Source organism: Oreochromis niloticus, linkage group LG18 (assembly GCF_001858045.2).
Source record: "Oreochromis niloticus isolate F11D_XX linkage group LG18, O_niloticus_UMD_NMBU, whole genome shotgun sequence".
NCBI classification, from domain to species: Eukaryota; Metazoa; Chordata; class Actinopteri; order Cichliformes; family Cichlidae; genus Oreochromis; species Oreochromis niloticus.
In genome coordinates, this window is record NC_031982.2 from 32,106,982 (window position 1) to 32,123,925 (window position 16,944).

The 16,944-nt window shown below is 41.9% G+C and overlaps 1 protein-coding gene and 1 long non-coding RNA gene across 5 annotated transcripts in view; one reads left to right on the plus strand and one right to left on the minus strand.

The window, feature by feature from the left end:
• LOC109194440 (uncharacterized) overlaps positions 1-16,944 on the plus strand; it is a 149,648-nt gene that overhangs the window by 114,899 nt on the left and 17,805 nt on the right. The window lies entirely within an intron of this gene.
• LOC109195607 (uncharacterized) lies at positions 538-6,777 on the minus strand. 3 transcript variants are annotated; one of them, XR_002057159.1, is made up of 5 exons: positions 6,712-6,777; positions 6,551-6,618; positions 5,633-5,722; positions 4,657-5,016; positions 538-2,960 (listed from the first exon to the last, which is right to left on the minus strand). It is a non-coding gene; the product is annotated as an uncharacterized LOC109195607 (long non-coding RNA). The 3 variants fall into 3 exon arrangements; XR_003214903.1 differs by having other exon boundaries at positions 5,633-6,618; XR_002057157.1 differs by lacking the exon at positions 6,712-6,777 and having other exon boundaries at positions 6,551-6,705.

Below are 16,944 nucleotides of genomic sequence, written 5' to 3' on the forward strand. Positions count from 1 at the left end.
TTGTCAATTGTTGATTTGTCCTGTTCTCATTGTATGATGAATTATGATGGCTGTTTGGTAGCCGTTTGCACACAATGCACACTCTCTCTCTTCATGTGTGTGTGTACAACAGTTTTATGTTAATGTACAATCCTTAATACGTTTTATGTGTGTGCGCGTGTAGGTGTGTGTGTGCGGGGGGGTGCAGAGGCAGTGTTCGCCCAGGGCGCCACTGCAGATAAGCTACTCAGAAACACCACTGTGTTTGAGCAGGAACAGGAAGTGATAGCCTACTCTACCACAGAGCGAGCGAACACCAAGTGACAGCGCCACCAAGAGAATGAATTCAGGCAGATGGGATAGCAGGATAAAAAAGCTCAGCTATCATCTACATAAGATACACACACAAACACACACACACACACACACACACACACACACACACACAAACTTATCTCTTAGATGATATGAAAATAAAAATATTCATGAAAAACATCTAATACACTATGTTAAGCATTTGTTTAAAAAACTCAAACAGCGAAAAACTTAATGTGTCTAAGTGTTTATTGAATATAGCAGAAACATGAATATACAAAATTAGCATGAAGCTGTACATGCTTAATGTCCTTTCATTTTTTTCCCATCATCATTAATAAATTCCTTCTTTGTTACCAAATTTAAAAGAAATATTTATTGTACAAAACTGTTTTAAATTACATTTTTGTTCTAATTAAAGACTTATTTTGGACATTTCTATGCAGAAAAAAGTACCAATGTCCTTTTTTTATTTATTAACATACCTAACCTATAATTAAAATAATAATACTATACTAATACTGCTCTCAGAGTCTGTCCACTTTGCAGCCACACACCATCTCCACTCCACATCAACTTTTTTGTCAATGAGACTCAGGTCACTCAAAAAGAGAAACCGAAACGGCTGAAACTGAGGTACGTCTGAGTTAACCCCCATAAACTCTGGACCTTAAATTTTCAAGGCGTCACAGTGAAACAGAGATGTAAAACTGAAATTAAGTCCTGAGATATATATTGTGTGGACCAGGTTCAACAAAGCCAGACTTTCTTTTTGCAGTTTTGCTTAACAAATTCTAAAATCCTAGTCAGAGACAACTTTTGTGGCCACTCTTACGGTGCGCACACACCGAACGCGAAAGAGGCAGCCAAAGCGTCAGGTTCACATGTAAAGTCAATGGAAAGAGCGCGATGACACGCGATTGCGCATCCGGCGAAAATGCGGAAGCAGATTTGCGTCATGAAATCGCCAAAACCCATGAAATGCGCATCAGTGTACCGCGTGGGGCGCGTTTGACTTGCGAAGAAAACCACGCGTGTCAGATTGTGTGTTGCATTTTGTGCATACGCTCGAGTTGGAAAATCTGAACTCTGGCGTCAAATCGCGCCGTGACAACCAATCAGGAGCCTGGTGACGTGGCTGTAACTAGGTCAAAGGGGCAGATCCAGCCAAAACCCTTCATTCGTCACTCAGTATGGAGGAAAAGCTCATCAGTGCCGTGGCTAATCATCCAGAGCTAAATGATGCTAGTTGCTACTTATACCGAGACAGGAATAAAACGGACCTAGCTTGGAGGCACATTAGTGAGGAGATTGGGCAACCTGGTAAGTTCATTCATTCTGCTTTTTAATTTCCAGACTGACCCGATGAAACTGTGCAAAAGCTAGCAAGCCCGCCTACTGTCCCAATATTTTCCCACTGATGTACAAATACCTTTCCGCTAACAAGATAATGTGTTTATTCAGAGGACATCTGCAGCACAACACATCTGGCACAACTTCCTCCCACATTTCCGGTCCACGCGCGTGGAAAGATGCAATTTTGAGGCATGGTGGATTTTCCCTGGACACGCGTTGAGGTGCGAATGTGCACGCGTCACATTAGGGGCATTTGGGGCGTTTTTGCTCGCCTCTATTGCGTTCGGTGTGAACGCACCGTTAAACATCAGTGCATTCAGATATGACACTGCCCGATATCTAATGAAGAGATTTAAAATTTTAAACATTAAATCAACTTTACTGATCTTGTATTCTGTGTATCTCAAATTAAAAAAAAAAAAAAGTTTAAAAAGCAGCTTCTTAAGGTCAACTATGGGTAAACACTGATTGGTCGACTCATTGATTGGTGTTCTTCAACTCACCAATTTGTGTGCAAAGTGTCAACAGCAAAGTCTTTTGGCCATGTTGACCTTTGAAATAGATGCACACATAAACCTTCATAAAGTCTAAAGTGCTTCATATGGTTTGTAAACAGGAGCAGATACAAACACACATGAGGGCTAATTACTTAAAGGGTTAATTAGCCACACATGTGCTAAATATGACAATATCAAAGTCTGATAACAAAGTGCTGGATGAAAAATGTTTAAAGCTTCATAGCTGGAGTTAGCTTATCCTTCTGTTGCTGTTCTCCATTTGTTGAAGTGAATTAACATTTTTTTATTTAATTTTTTTAAAGGAGGTAGTAATAATTAAAAGATTGTCAAAAAGACAAACTTTGGTTTTTATGCATTACTTGGAGTTTAACCTTTTGTCTGGAAAGACTTCTGAAAAAAATTGGTCAGGCATAAGAACTGGACTTTCAAGACTTACAAGAACATCTGACTCCTGGGATTCAAAATGTAAAGAGATCGGGGGCTCAAGACTTTTTCATAGTATTTTAGAAGAGTGGGGGGTGATGTAAATGTGCACTGCTCTGTGGCACAGCTCTGAGGAATTTGAAAACATTGGCAGCAGTCTCATTACAGTCAGAGGTGACCTGAGGAGTGATCTGTAATGGGCTGCTACTTCACATTAATACAAGTAATATTATTTTTTTTTAAAAACAGTCGGGCAACGCAGTGATAGCGCTATAATCACCACAGCAAACAAAGCAAGAGCTGTAATGAGGCCGATCCTCTTAGAGTTCACTGGTTTTGATGTCACTTCCACAGGTTTGTTAAACGGTGCTGCAAAGAAATTGAACAAGCATGAGTGAAGGAATCATTCTTCAAGAAAACTTAGTGACTAATTAACAAAGTTAGTTGCTTAAGACTTAAGAGATTAAGACTAAGATCAAGCGTGAATTTTTGTTTTACACACTTCATTAGTTACAGCTCTTAAATTGTCAGACCAGACTATCTGGTAGTAAACATCACGACATGACGCTAACTTAAATTGTCTTTCTTCCCTATGCTGATCCTCAGTCTGAACTTCAGCAGGTTGTCTTGATCAATTCTATATGCCTAAATGCTGCTACAATGTGATCAACTGATTAGATATTTGTATTAATAAGCAGTTAAATGGGTGTACCTAATGAAGTGGCTTCGAGTGTACTTGCTAATGTGGCATTCACAGCCAGTGGTACTTTATATCATGGCCACTGGTTCAGGATGAACTTAATATGATGGCATAACCAGAGAAGAAAAATCAATGTTTGTGAGACAGAGAGAGGGTAAAGGAGTGCGTGGTTGTGATAATAGTGATGCTGATTTTTTTTTTCTGGTGACTGACCATGTGAAAATATACACAAATGTATAGAAATGTATAGATTTAGTGGGGTGTATCTGGGATGATCAGGAAGAGGAGTACAGAAGTCTGGTGAGGAAAGTTGTCGCATGGAGTCACACAAACCACCTGCAACTCAACACTTCAAAGACTAAGGAACTGGTTGTGGACTTCGGGAGGTCCAGACAAGGCCCACTGCCGGTTCAGATAGAGGGGGAGGAGGTGGAGGTGGTCAACAAGTACAAGTACCTCGGACTGTGGGTGGACAACTGGACTGGTCATGCAACACAGAGCACCTGTATAAAAAAGCCCAAAGCCGACTGTACTTCCTCAGGAGGCTGAGGTCTTTTAACATCTGCAGGAAGCTCCTGAGGATGTTTTACCAGTCAGTGGTTGCTGGAGTACTTTTCTATGCTGTAGTGTGCTGGGGGAGCAGCACAGCAAAGAAGGACTCATCCAGGCTGGAGAAACTAATCAGGAAGGCAGGCTCTGTGGTCGGCATGAAGCTGGACACTCTGGTGTCAGTGGCAGAGAAAAGGACACTAAAAAACTGCTGGACATTATGGACAATGCTGGGCATCCTCTGCACACGGCCATAAACAAACAGAAGAGTCTGTTCAGTGACAGATTGCTTCTCCCAAAGACAAGAACCAACAGACTTAAAAACTCCTTTGTCCCACACGCCATCAGACTGTTTAACTCCTCTCTGGAGGGGAGAGGGAGGGGAAACAGGAGGACAAAGGAGGGGGGAACAACGAAGCTGTAGTGCCTCTTCACTTCACTGTGCAATAACTTCTGTGCAATACTTTTGTTAAATAGTCAACGGTGCAATAGACTTTAATACTTGAAATGTGCAATTCACTTGTATTTTTATTTTTTATTCTTATTTATTCTATTTATCCCCTTCGTATTTTTTATCTATATATGTCTCTGTATTTATATGTGTATATATATATATAATATTCTCCTCACGCTCTGTAACTTCTGTCGGTGTTGTGCTTTTTTTGGAAACTTCCCAGAGGAACCCACCCGAGGGATTAATAAAGTTCTGTCTTATCTTATATTATCTTAGTACTTTAAGTATGCAAGTCTAAATATTTGTATATTACTCAGTTATTGTTATGGAAACCAGCAAAAGAGTCAGTGATGTCATCTTACTTGTAACATTGAGGTCACAGGTTTTGGAACTAACTTCTTTGTTAAGGACAACGATGCAGTGATATGTCCCCGTGTCGTTGAGCCTGAGATCAGTTAAGAGACATTCAAGCCGTCTTTTCCTGGCGAGCTGTGGATCACACTGCAGTCGTCCTCTGTAGTTCTCATCTGGATACACCTCAGTGTCAGTCTCACTGTTATAGAAGAAAACCCGTGTCTTCCTTTTCACATTCATTAAGTCTATTTGCAGGAAGTCACGAGGTCTGTTGGTGTGGAAATGGAGCAGCCATGTTATTGTGATGTTACTTTTTTCCTCAGCCTGGTAGACCTCCTGTTCTGCACTCATAGTGAAGTTAATTTGAGCTGCAGGAGGAAAAACACACAATATATTAGGAACTATATTATAAGGCAGAATCAGCTCATGAAACTCAGTAAGCATACTGATAATCTCAGGAGTCAGGCCTCTCTTTCAGACTCTCTTTTATGAGGAGAAGCTAATCAAAAGAAACTTATGGAATGGAGATAAAACATATTGTTTGAGACGGAGCAATGAACTGACAGCAGAGCTCTATTTGTTTCCACAGTCACAAGTGTATGATGGTCTGCTTTGTTCAGTTTTCATTACGGGGTGAATGTGAGGCCCAGTGTGGACTCGATGTCACCATCAAGGAAAGAAGAATATATATTCTGTAATTCAGAGACAATTTCTCTGATTTTTGAATATCAAACATTTTAAATCATGTGATTTCAAACAAAAAAATCAGAGTCTTATTGAAAAAGTGTAAAAGTATTAGATTCACATAAATCAAACTAAAAATCAATATCAGCACTTAGTCGATTGAAGCAGGTCTCTGGACTTAGACTGTGGTAACAGGCAGCAGGTACGCGGCTTATTACTGCTTTAAATCCTTCTTTTTAACTTCAGAAACAGGAAGTTTACAAACTAATGCTTCATGAACTGAACACAGCAGCTACTCACCCACTGCAGCACAGAAGAGATTCATAGTTAATACTGAGAGGAGGAGAGCTCTGCAGCTCCACATTCTTCATTGTACCCTAAACAGTAAAACTAAGAACAGCATTATTTACAACAGATTCAGTTCATTCATATCACAGCTGAAGTAGACTGAAGATAAACACTGCAGATGGGATTTCTTATCGGATGACTTTGTCCTCAGAAGAAACACATTAATAAATAGAGATGCCAAAAATCAACTTTTTTTAAGTTTGAGTTTCATTTTGAATGAAACTTTTTTTCCCTTCATACTATTTTCATACTCGTACACTAAATCCAAGTAATGATCCGGATGCAAGAATTTCAAACGCCATTTTGTCATATCGTAGTTTTTGCACTCACGATAGATTCACTTCAAAAACTCTTTGATGTCTAACATGGAGTTTATGATTGCACAAATGTAATTGACATATTCATGTTTTTATACAGCTGAAAATGCTGCAAACAAATGATTCTGAATCCCCAAATCTGATTCTATTCATCAGGACGTAACGTTTTGAGCGGGAATAATTTTTCGTCACTCATCCAAGTGACTTCTTCAGTCTCAGCCGACTGCGGGTTTCCCAACCTTATCAACAATACATTTGCACAATGACAGAAACGAGCCCACTAAATGAACAATGTGCTGTGAGATTAGTTCCTTGATATACAAATTATCATGAACATTGATCAGCAACCATTGACTCAAATGACTCTGAGGAAACATGCCTAACGTATTTCTGATCTGAAGAGGCATGCAGACTCATACTTTAGGCGAGTATAAATGTAAAGTACAGTTCACCTATTTAAAGCATACAAATGTCAGAGGAACCTTATGGAACACTTGTTATAGACTTTCATAAAACTGTATAAGCATGCAGGCCTCTGTGGACATTTACTTACTGCAGAGTCCTGTGTCGGACGCAGAAGGAGCAGATAGTCACCGAAAAAGAACAAAATTGTCCAAATATCTGAGGAAGGAATCCAAATTTATACACATTAAAATCATAAAAAATGTATCAACTCTCTCAAGGCTCCAAAGAAAGAAACAAACATATTCCAACCTTTCTCCTTGCACAATAACGACACACCTTTCTGCTTTCCCCGAAAGTCAAATGGAGCCAGTCCGCCCCCTCATGTAGGCAAACCCAGACATGCAAAAGGAGCTCATAGCTGTGAGATCATAATGCTCACAGTTTAATACGAGCAAAGATGGTTAGTCTGTGTGGAGTTTGTATGGTCTGTCCATGTTTGTGTGGGGGGATGTGAGTCACTGTTGAGACACTCTGGTTTTCCCTTCATTATTTAAGCTTTAGGTGCTTTTTAGAATATTTCATCTCTACATCAGCTCTCTGTGATGATGCACTGCTACAGATTCAGCAGACTGAGGGACAGTACATTAAAATTGCTTTGAACCTTTAGCTCTACTGCTAAAAAACTCCTAGATAAACACATTGATAGACTTCATTGTTTAAATGCTTTGTTCATTCCAGGTGAACACTGCGTAGGCACAAGTCATGCCAGGACAGCATCTCAGATTGTTTTAGGTTTAATATTGCTCTGAAAAGAAAAAAAATCTAAACCCTGGTTACAGCCTATTTTACTCTTTTCAAATTTACTAAGAATCAAATTCCAAATATGAGCCCGCAATCAGTTCATATTTAGTTACTAAGAGTACTTTGTTACTTCAAAAAAGTGCCCCTCCGACAGCCAAACCCATCTGTTATCTGATTGGATTGTTACATTTGTGATTGACATGACATTGACCAATCAGATGAAAGGAAGAAATATAGGGTCAAACTTCGTACTTGAAACTTGTAACTTTTTTTTTTCTTGGCTAAGTCCACACACAAATCTTTTTTACGCACACACAAATTCTTTTTACACATACAAATCTTGATTTACAAGTAGCGTAGTTACAGCTGATCGCATTGCAAACTTTAATAACAGAAAATTCCAAAACAGTGTATACATGTACAGAGAATACTGTGAAATGGAGAGACTAGACAATACCTATACAGAATTTATTTTCCCTGTCATACTTGTTTTATTTGTTTTGGAAGTACCATTAAGGTAAGTGACTTTGGGAGAGACAACTACTCCAGCACTGTATAGGAGAAATGGCCAGATTAAATACAACCAAACGGTGTGTGTGTGTGTGTGTATATATACACACACACACATACATATATATATATAAAAAAAAACACCCAGCACGCCCCTGCGGGCGGTTTATCCTTCAAGCTCGGGTCCTCTACCAGAGGCCTGGGAGCTTGAGGGTCCTGCGCAGTATCTTAGCTGTTCCCAGGACTGCGCTCTTCTGGACAGAGATCTCCGATGTTGTTCCCGGGATCTGCTGGAGCCACTCGCCTAGCTTGGGAGTCACCGCACCTAGTGCTCCGATTACCACGGGGACCACCGTTACCTTCACCCTCCACATCCTCTCGAGCTCTTCTCTGAGCCCTTGGTATTTCTCCAGCTTCTCGTGTTCCTTCTTCCTGATATTGCTGTCATTCGGAACCGCTACATCGATCACTACAGCCGTCTTCTTCTGTTTGTCTACCACCACTATGTCCGGTTGGTTAGCCACCACCATTTTGTCCGTCTGCATCTGGAAGTCCCACAGGATCTTAGCTCGGTCATTCTCCATCACCCTTGGGGGCATCTCCCATTTTGACCTTGGGACTTCCAGGTTATACTCGGCACAGATGTTCCTGTACACTATGCCGGCCACTTGGTTATGGCGCTCCATGTATGCCTTGCCTGCTAGCATCTTGCACCCTGCTGTTATGTGCTGGATTGTCTCAGGGGCATCTTTACACAGCCTGCACCTGGGGTGTTGCCTGGTGTGATAGACCCCAGCCTCTATGGATCTTGTACTCAGAGCTTGTTCTTGTGCTGCCATGATTAGTGCCTCTGTGCTGTCTTTCAGTCCAGCTTTGTCCAGCCACTGGTAGGATTTCTGTATATCAGCCACCTCCTCTATCTGCCGGTGGTACATACCGTGCAGGGGCCTGTCCTTCCATGATGGTTCCTCGCCTTCCTCCTCTTTCTTGGGTTTCTGCTGCCTGAGGTATTCACTGAGCACACTGTCAGTTGGGGCCATCTTCGTGATGTATTCGTGGATGTTTCTTGTCTCATCCTGGACTGTGGTGCTGACACTCACCAGTCCCCGGCCCCCTTCCTTCCGCTTAGCGTATAACCTCAGGGTGCTAGACTTGGGGTGAAACCCTCCATGCATGGTAAGGAGCTTTCTTGTCTTGATGTCAGTGGCTTCTATCTCCTCCTTTGGCCAGCCTATTACCCCAGCAGGGTACCTGATCACGGGCAGGGCGTAGGTGTTGATGGCCCGGATCTTGTTCTTACCGTTCAGCTGACTCCTCAGGACTTGCCTGACCCTCTGCAGGTACTTGGTGGTTGCAGCTTTCCTAGCGGCCTCTTCATCGTTCCCATTCGCCTGTGGGATCCCCAGGTACTTGTAACTGTCCTCTATGTCTGCAATGTTGCCTTCTGGTAGTTCAATCCCCTCAGTTCTGACTACCTTCCCTCTCTTTGTTACCATCCGACTACACTTTTCCAGCCCGAATGACATTCCAATGTCATTGCTGTATAGCCTGGTAGTGTGTATCAGTGAATCGATGTCTCGTTCACTCTTGGCATACAGCTTGATGTCATCCATGTACAGGAGGTGGCTGACAACCGCTCCGTTCCGTAGTCGGTATCCGTAGCCAGTCTTGTTAATGATCTCACTGAGGGGGTTCAGGCCTATGCAGAACAGCAGTGGGGACAGAGCATCTCCTTGGTAGATCCCGCACTTGATGGTGACTTGTGCTATGGGCTTGGAGTTGGCCTCTAGTGTTGTGTGCCACATTCCCATTGAGTTCCTGATGAAGGCTCTTAGGGTCCTGTTGATCTTGTACAATTCTAGGCATTCCAGTATCCAGCTGTGGGGCATTGAGTCATAGGCCTTCTTGTAATCAATCCAGGCTGTGCACAGGTTGGTCAGTCTGGTCTTGCAGTCTCGGCTGACTGTTCTGTCTACCAGTAGCTGGTGTTTTGCGCCTCTGGTATTCTTGCCAATCCCTTTCTGTGCCGCGCTCATGTATTGACCCATGTGCCTGTTCATCTTAGCCGATATGATGCCTGACAGGAGCTTCCATGTAGTACTGAGGCAGGTTATTGGTCGGTAGTTGGATGGGACCGGTCCCTTCTTGGGGTCCTTGGGGATCAGGACCGTCCGACCTTTGGTTAGCCATTCCGGGTGTCTCTCGTTAACTAGCAGCTGGTTCATTTGTGCTGCCAGACGCTCGTGGAGTGCAGTCAGCTTCTTCAGCCAGTAGGCGTGAACCATGTTGGGCCCTGGTGCTGTCCAACTCTTCATACTGGAGACCCTTTCTTGGATGTCTGCCACTGTGATGGTTACTGGACCCTGTTCAGGGAGGTCGCTATGGTCTGCCTTCAGATCCACTAGCCACTGAGCATTGCCGTTATGGGTTGCGTCCTTCTCCCATATGCTCTTCCAGTATTGCTCCGTCTCCAGCCTTGGTGGTGCTGTTCTCTTATTGTTCCCTTGCCACTGAGAGTACACCTTTGCTGGTTCTGTGGAGAACAGCTGGTTTATTCTCCTGCCTTCTATCTCTCTGGTGTACCTCCTCAAGCGGCTGGCCAAGGCTGTGAGTCTTTGCTTGGCAGTTTCCAAGGCCTCAGGTATGGACAGCTTGCTGTATTTCTTATGCACCTTCTTTGTCGCGCCTTTCTGCAACTCCGTTAGTTGGCTAACCTCCCTTCGTGCTACTTTGATCTTGCCCTCTAGCCTCCTTCTCCATGGAGGGTACTGCCCCTTGTGGCTGTTCAACTTGTAGCCAAGCATCTCACTGATCACTGCTGCCGTAGTGTAGATCAGCTTGTTAGTGTCGGTAATCGTGGTTGTAGGTATCATCCGTAGTGCTGCATTAACATCATCTAGCAGACCTTCTGAGGGTACTTCACGTAATCTTGGTAACCGGCTAGGGGGGGTCCAGGTTTCAAGCTTGGCCATGATCCTATCTTTCAGGTCAGTTCCTCTCGCACTCAACGATCCTTCTCCTATCGCAATATATATATATATATATGAGAAAAGGATCAGAAAGGATCAGAATTGCAACCACCACCACACTCTCTCTCACACACACGTGTGTGTATGAGTGAGACTCAACTGTCAGTAGCGATTTTAGATACAGGCGACACAGGCGGTTGCCCGGGGCGGCATCGTGGTGGGGGGCGGCATCACGGGCATCGGCAAAAAAAAAAAAATATTGTTCGTACTCATGCTGCCCCGACATCATGCCAGCGCATATTGGGGATGGCATAGGCACCGATCGGTTTTCTATCGCCCATTTGCTGGGAGTAAGGGCGCCCTCCATTTGCGAGGTGCGCCTGCTGCTTGCGGCACAGGGAGGAGAGGGCGGGGCGGCGGGGGATTCTCTGGCTGGCTGGAGCGGCATCTAATAACCAACTCGCAAAATAAAACAAAATAAAAACAAACCAACGAACACAAAAACACCAGACATTATGATACAGACTTATAATTTTATAACTTCTATAACTTATAATTTTCACCGATGTTTTTCTATATTTCCTTCGGGATGAATAAAGCATAATCAATCAATCAATCAATCAATACACGAAAAGTGAGCGCGAGAGCCCTCGGTGCGCCTGCTCGCTGCTGAAGTCAAAGTAAACTTTATTGTCATCTCCGCTACATACAGTCCAGTATATAGAGAGACAAGACGACGAGGCTCCAGTTACAGCAGTGCAAGTAAACAAACAATAAATAGTTAACCTCTTAAGCCCCAAGGGGGTTTCTGAGCTTCCTGCTCGAAAATGTAATGCCCAAATTAAATTGATTATTTCTCTGCAATTACAAACTCTGTCCTTAACAATCTTGGTATCAAAATAAAGCTAACACTTGGGAAATTTAATCAGAGGTGTAAATATTAAAGCAGATATTACTGTGTCAAAGTTACTGAGACTGGAACAGAGAAAAAGTAAGTAGATTTTATTCTCGCCTAATTTTCTTTTGTAATTTTTAGCATATAACCCTTTTAAAAAAATGCCTCAGATCACATTTGGTTCCAGAAATCCAGTAACCAACATATAAGCATCATCTGTGCAAAGATTTGTGTTTCTAAAGTAAAACAGTGAAAAACTACAGCCCTGTCAATATATGAATATCCAGACGTTGTACAAAAATGTCCAATTCTGGCACACAATTGGACACCATGCCAGTTGATTTTTTTTAGGTATTAAAGAGCAGAAAGTAATAAATTTTATTAACAGGCCTAAAAATGGTTTTTAAAAATATATATTTTGGAAGAATTAACCACACATTTACATGGTAATGGCCCTTTAATGCCGTGCGCATAGAGCGCTTCATTGGCCTCTGGCCCTTTAAACTCCGAGGGGCTGTAACTTTGGTTTCTTTTGGTCAATTTGCATGATTGACACCTCTTTTTAATCGTTTTAGCCAATAGATTCAAAGTAACGATGCCACGTTCACGTCACTTCAACCAATCAGACATTGTAATGCCAAAACCCACGTGGGCCCAAATTTACTGCATGTGGCGTCTGTCCAGTCACGTGTCTGTAGGTGGGTCAAAAATGGAGGTTGTTGACGAAAAATGGCTCTGATGCAGCTAGGTAGGCATGGTAACAACCGGCAATCACATGGCTACCGGCTACCGGGAGGAAATCGGGACGGTAAGCCAATTTCTGTGTTAGCGCATTTGCGCCGCTGTGTGTTTTTGTGGTCTTCTTTTGCGGCTCATTCAGTGAATTTTGGTCTGATCGTGGTGAAACTTGGTGTGTGCAGTCAGTGATACCTCTGGGAGCTAACCAGCCTATCCTTAACCGGTTACATGAAGTCTGAAGGATTTCTGGTTCGGTTTTGTTTGTTTAGCGGACTTCTGCGCATTTACGTAACTGCTCGTTTAATCGCGGCTTGTTTTCGGTGTGTTTGGTGGTTGTAGAAATAGTTTATATGACATTTTAGCTGAGATTCTGAGGTTTCTGTGGATACCACACATGTCTGGACTTATATTTCTCAACCCGCGTTATAACCGATTAAACGCGATCTCCTCTTTTTTGCCCCCGGTACCGGGGGCATGGGGCTTAAACATGAATATACAGGGATCAATAATAATTTAAAATGTATATTTTATATTTTGTTGATTTAAAGTCTCACACACAACCCGTTTTTAAAGTTTAAAAAAAGAGAAAGAAGAGGAGGAGTGTAGCGACTTCCACAGTCGCTCTAGGCCGAGGACTGAGCCTGCCTGTAAACTTCACGCAATAATGCAAGAGGTGGAATTGCTTGCTTGTTTGTTAAAGTGCTTGAAAAGTTTACAGAGTAATGTGATCGGCTCGCAATACAAACTCTTAAAACATCACAGGCTTTAATGCAACAAGGGGAAACTCGTTGTGCTGCGGTCAACAAAAACTAAGGCTACCCAGGGGGAGTGTTCGCCCAGGGCGCCAAATAGGCTAGGACCGCCACTGTCAACTGTACATGGGCTCCTGGACACGTGTCCAGGTAATGGCATTTTAGCAGCTGCACCACAACAAGTAGTAACAAGCCAACACAGCCGCATCAGGCTGCTGCTGCTGGTGCTGGAGATGTGCAGGTGGAGGGACAGCAGCCCGAGAAAGACATGCAGGAAGATGGAGTTGAACATCTCGGTGTCCTCTTCATCCAAAAACAGCTTCAAAGTGTTTCTTTCATCAATCAAGAAACTTAATTTTACCTCAGCTCTCAACCACAATAGTAGCACAAAAGCAAATGTTTCTGATATCATCAATTAAAACATTTGTTTAGAATGCAATGACTTTTCACTACCTGAGCAAAAGTTTATTTTAACTATTATAAGTTAACCTAGTGCTTTGCTTTTAAAGAGTGTGATCATGATAAAAAAAATATCCAATACTGATGTGTGTTTCACAACCTTTTCACAGTAATGAAAGGGGCCGGTTGACCTTAGATGAACTCTGGAAACGTTTATTAATTTCTTTAAAATGAGAGCAGCACAAACTTTTTGAAGCACAAACCAGCACAAATGTAGCACAGTTGATTGACACCAATTATGTTTGATTTCATTAATGTGGGGGGGCTGGTTGACCTTTGATATTACATTAATATCTTTAAAACAAAAACAGAACAAATAAAACTTTTTGCAGCACAATTGTTTGGCATCAATTTTGTTTGATTTGAAGAAGGCTGCAGCAAGTAAAACAGGCTCAATGCACTAACAGGTCATTTAGAGGACAGGAGCCCCAAATAATCCCAATTCCAGAAAATGTATTTTTGAGTATTTAACACTTCGCAAGATTTCTTGTTAAATAAATCCTTTTTTCTATCCATGTTACAAGAAGAGATGGAACAAAAAACAAAATGTAGCTGTAAGCTAGTTGGAACACCCCCCAGCCCCAGCTTTCCTCTCGGTGCCATAAAGAGATAAAAGTCTGAACAAGACCCGACATGAAAATATGAAAGCTTATGATATCGGCACGTTAGCAACTGGGTTCTACTTTAACACACAAGGTTTACACAATCCAGCGAGGTTTCCATCTCAGGAATGACGTCCATCATGACCATTTATTTTTCATGTGCATCATTAGGAAATTAATAAAATAATCTATATGAGAGTGCGATATTAGTTGCACCTAAGCCATGCTTGGAAAAAAAAGAAAAACAAACAGCTTGTGAGGATGGAAGGTGTGCAGGCATGACTTAGGTAGTCATACAGTTGTACACCTGGCATGTGTCCAAAAGAACGTTACAGAGCATGTTTGCCCAAGGCGTGAAGATGTGGGGTGGGGGAGTGTTTCCTCTTTTATATGTGTTTGAATAGATCTGTGTGTTTCAGTCCTACACAATCTCTTCACTCGGTCGCTCCTGGATTACTGTGTGGCTCTGATCAGGAGCATGTCCACGGAGCTGTATCTGACATGAGCTGTTCTCACCTCAGAATTAGGTTCTGTGGTGGTGATGAGCTTCACAACTGTGCAAGGAGATCATAAGATAGGCCAGAGCAGTGTCTGGCAGCTCATGTAACAACTGTTAATCTAGTTATTTGTGTTTCCACATAAATTCAATACTATTCCTGAGTCGCTGAGCACGATTCTTCATCTGCTTTCTCTCATGTGCATTTAATGATGTACATGTGCTTGGTATTAACGTTTTAAAAATGAAGGCAGAAACATTTTGGGGCAGGAGGGGTTGTACTACAGACATCAAATTGAAATATTTACCTTATAAATTCATGAGTTTCAGTAAAAACAAACAAAAAAACTGAACAAACTGCTTTTATTGTGAGATTTATGTTCTGCTGTGACACTGGGCTGAGTAAGCATTTTGAGCTGTGTTGACTTTGTTCTTCACCTCATTTCTGTCCTCCCCAAAGGGCTGTTGGGCTTTTGTGTGTGCGCGCATGTGTGTGTGTGTGTGTGTGTGTGTGTGTGTGTGTGTGTGTGTGTGTGTGTGTTGTTGTTGTTCTGTGTGCGTGACTTCCTGCTTACAACCATTTTAACAACATCCCTGGTGATATAAAGGGTCATCTCCCCTCACCCTGTATATGGCTTAATCCCTTTAACGGTCCACCATATACAAGCACAGGTGAGGCCATAAATGGCAAGAAGTAAACATCCTTACTAAATAAGGACAGAGAACCTTCACATGGGATGTGCCTGCAGTTAAACACTATAATCTGAAAAAAAAACAAAAAAAAACTATGATCCTCCAGAATTTCACTGGTTCTTATAGTTTTAAGACTAAGGTCAACAAAAATCAGGGAATACCAATACAGTCCAAAATTTATACTCACATAGTCTTCATAAATGAACAGTTACAGACTGGTACAATTATAATATCGCTATATATTATCTCCCTTTTTATAAGAATAAACTGATTTTGCATATATCCATTCAATTATGCCATTTTGTGGAAACTGAAATTTTGAATAATCAAACAAATAGTGAACCAAACTTTGGAGATGCAGAGCCTGTGGTGCCATCATCATCTGCATACAACATGTTAGAGTGAAAAAAAAACAAATATATATATATATATATATATATATATGTATATATATATATATATATGTATATAATCAGTTAAGCCCATAATTATTCATACCCCTGCCAAATTTTGACTTAAAGTTACTTTTGTTCAACAAGCAAGTTCTTTTTTGAGCAGAAATGACACAGGTGTCTCCCCAAAGATAATAAGACGATGTACAAGAGGCATCATTGTGGAAAAAAATATTTCTCAGGTTTTATTTATATTTTAGCAAAAAGTATCATGTCCAGAATTATTCATACCCTTCTCAATAATCAATAGAAAAAAGCCTTTATTGGCTATTACAGCAATCAAACGCTTCCTATAATTGCAGACCAGCTTTTTGCATGTCTCCACAGGCATTTTTGCCCATTCAACTTTAGCAATGAGCTCCAAATCTTTCAGGTTGGAGGGTCTTCTTGCCATCACCCTGATCTTTAGCTCCCTCCACAGATTCTCAATTGGATTCAAGTCAGGACTCTGGCTAGGCCACTGCAAAACGTTCATGTTGTTGTCTGCTAACCATTTCTTCACCACTTTTGTTGTATGTTTTGGGTCATTGTCGTGCTAAAATGTCCACTGGTTCCCAAGGCCAAGTTTTTCTGCAGACTGCCTGAAGTTGTTGTTGAGAATCTTCATGTATTGCTCTTTTTTCATGGTGCTGTTTACTGTGATTAGGTTCCATGGTCCATTGGCTGAAAAACACCCCCAAAGCATTAGGTTCCCACCACCATGTTTGACAGTGGGGATGGTGTTCTTTGGGTTGAAGGCTTCTCCATTTTTATGCCAAATCATTGTGACCAAATAATTCAATTTTTGTTTCATGTGACCATAACACTGAAGACCAGAAACCTTCTTCTTTGTCCAGATGAGCATTTGCAAAGGCCAAATGAGCTTTTGCATGCCTTAGAAGTGCCTGGAGAAGTGGCGTTTTCCTTGGTCTGCATCCGTGGAACCCAACAGTGTCCGTTGGGCTGTCTGCCTTGAGACATTGCCACCAGCAGAGCCCAGATTCACCAGAATGGCCTTGGTGGTGATCCTTGGATTCTTTTTCACCTCTCTCACTATTCTCCCGGCCAGCACAGGTTTCACTTTTGGCTTCCGACAACGTCCTCTGAGATTTTCCACAGTGCGGAACATCTTGTATTTTTTAATAATACTTTGCACTGTAGCCACTGGAACTTGAAAACATTTGGATATGGCCTTG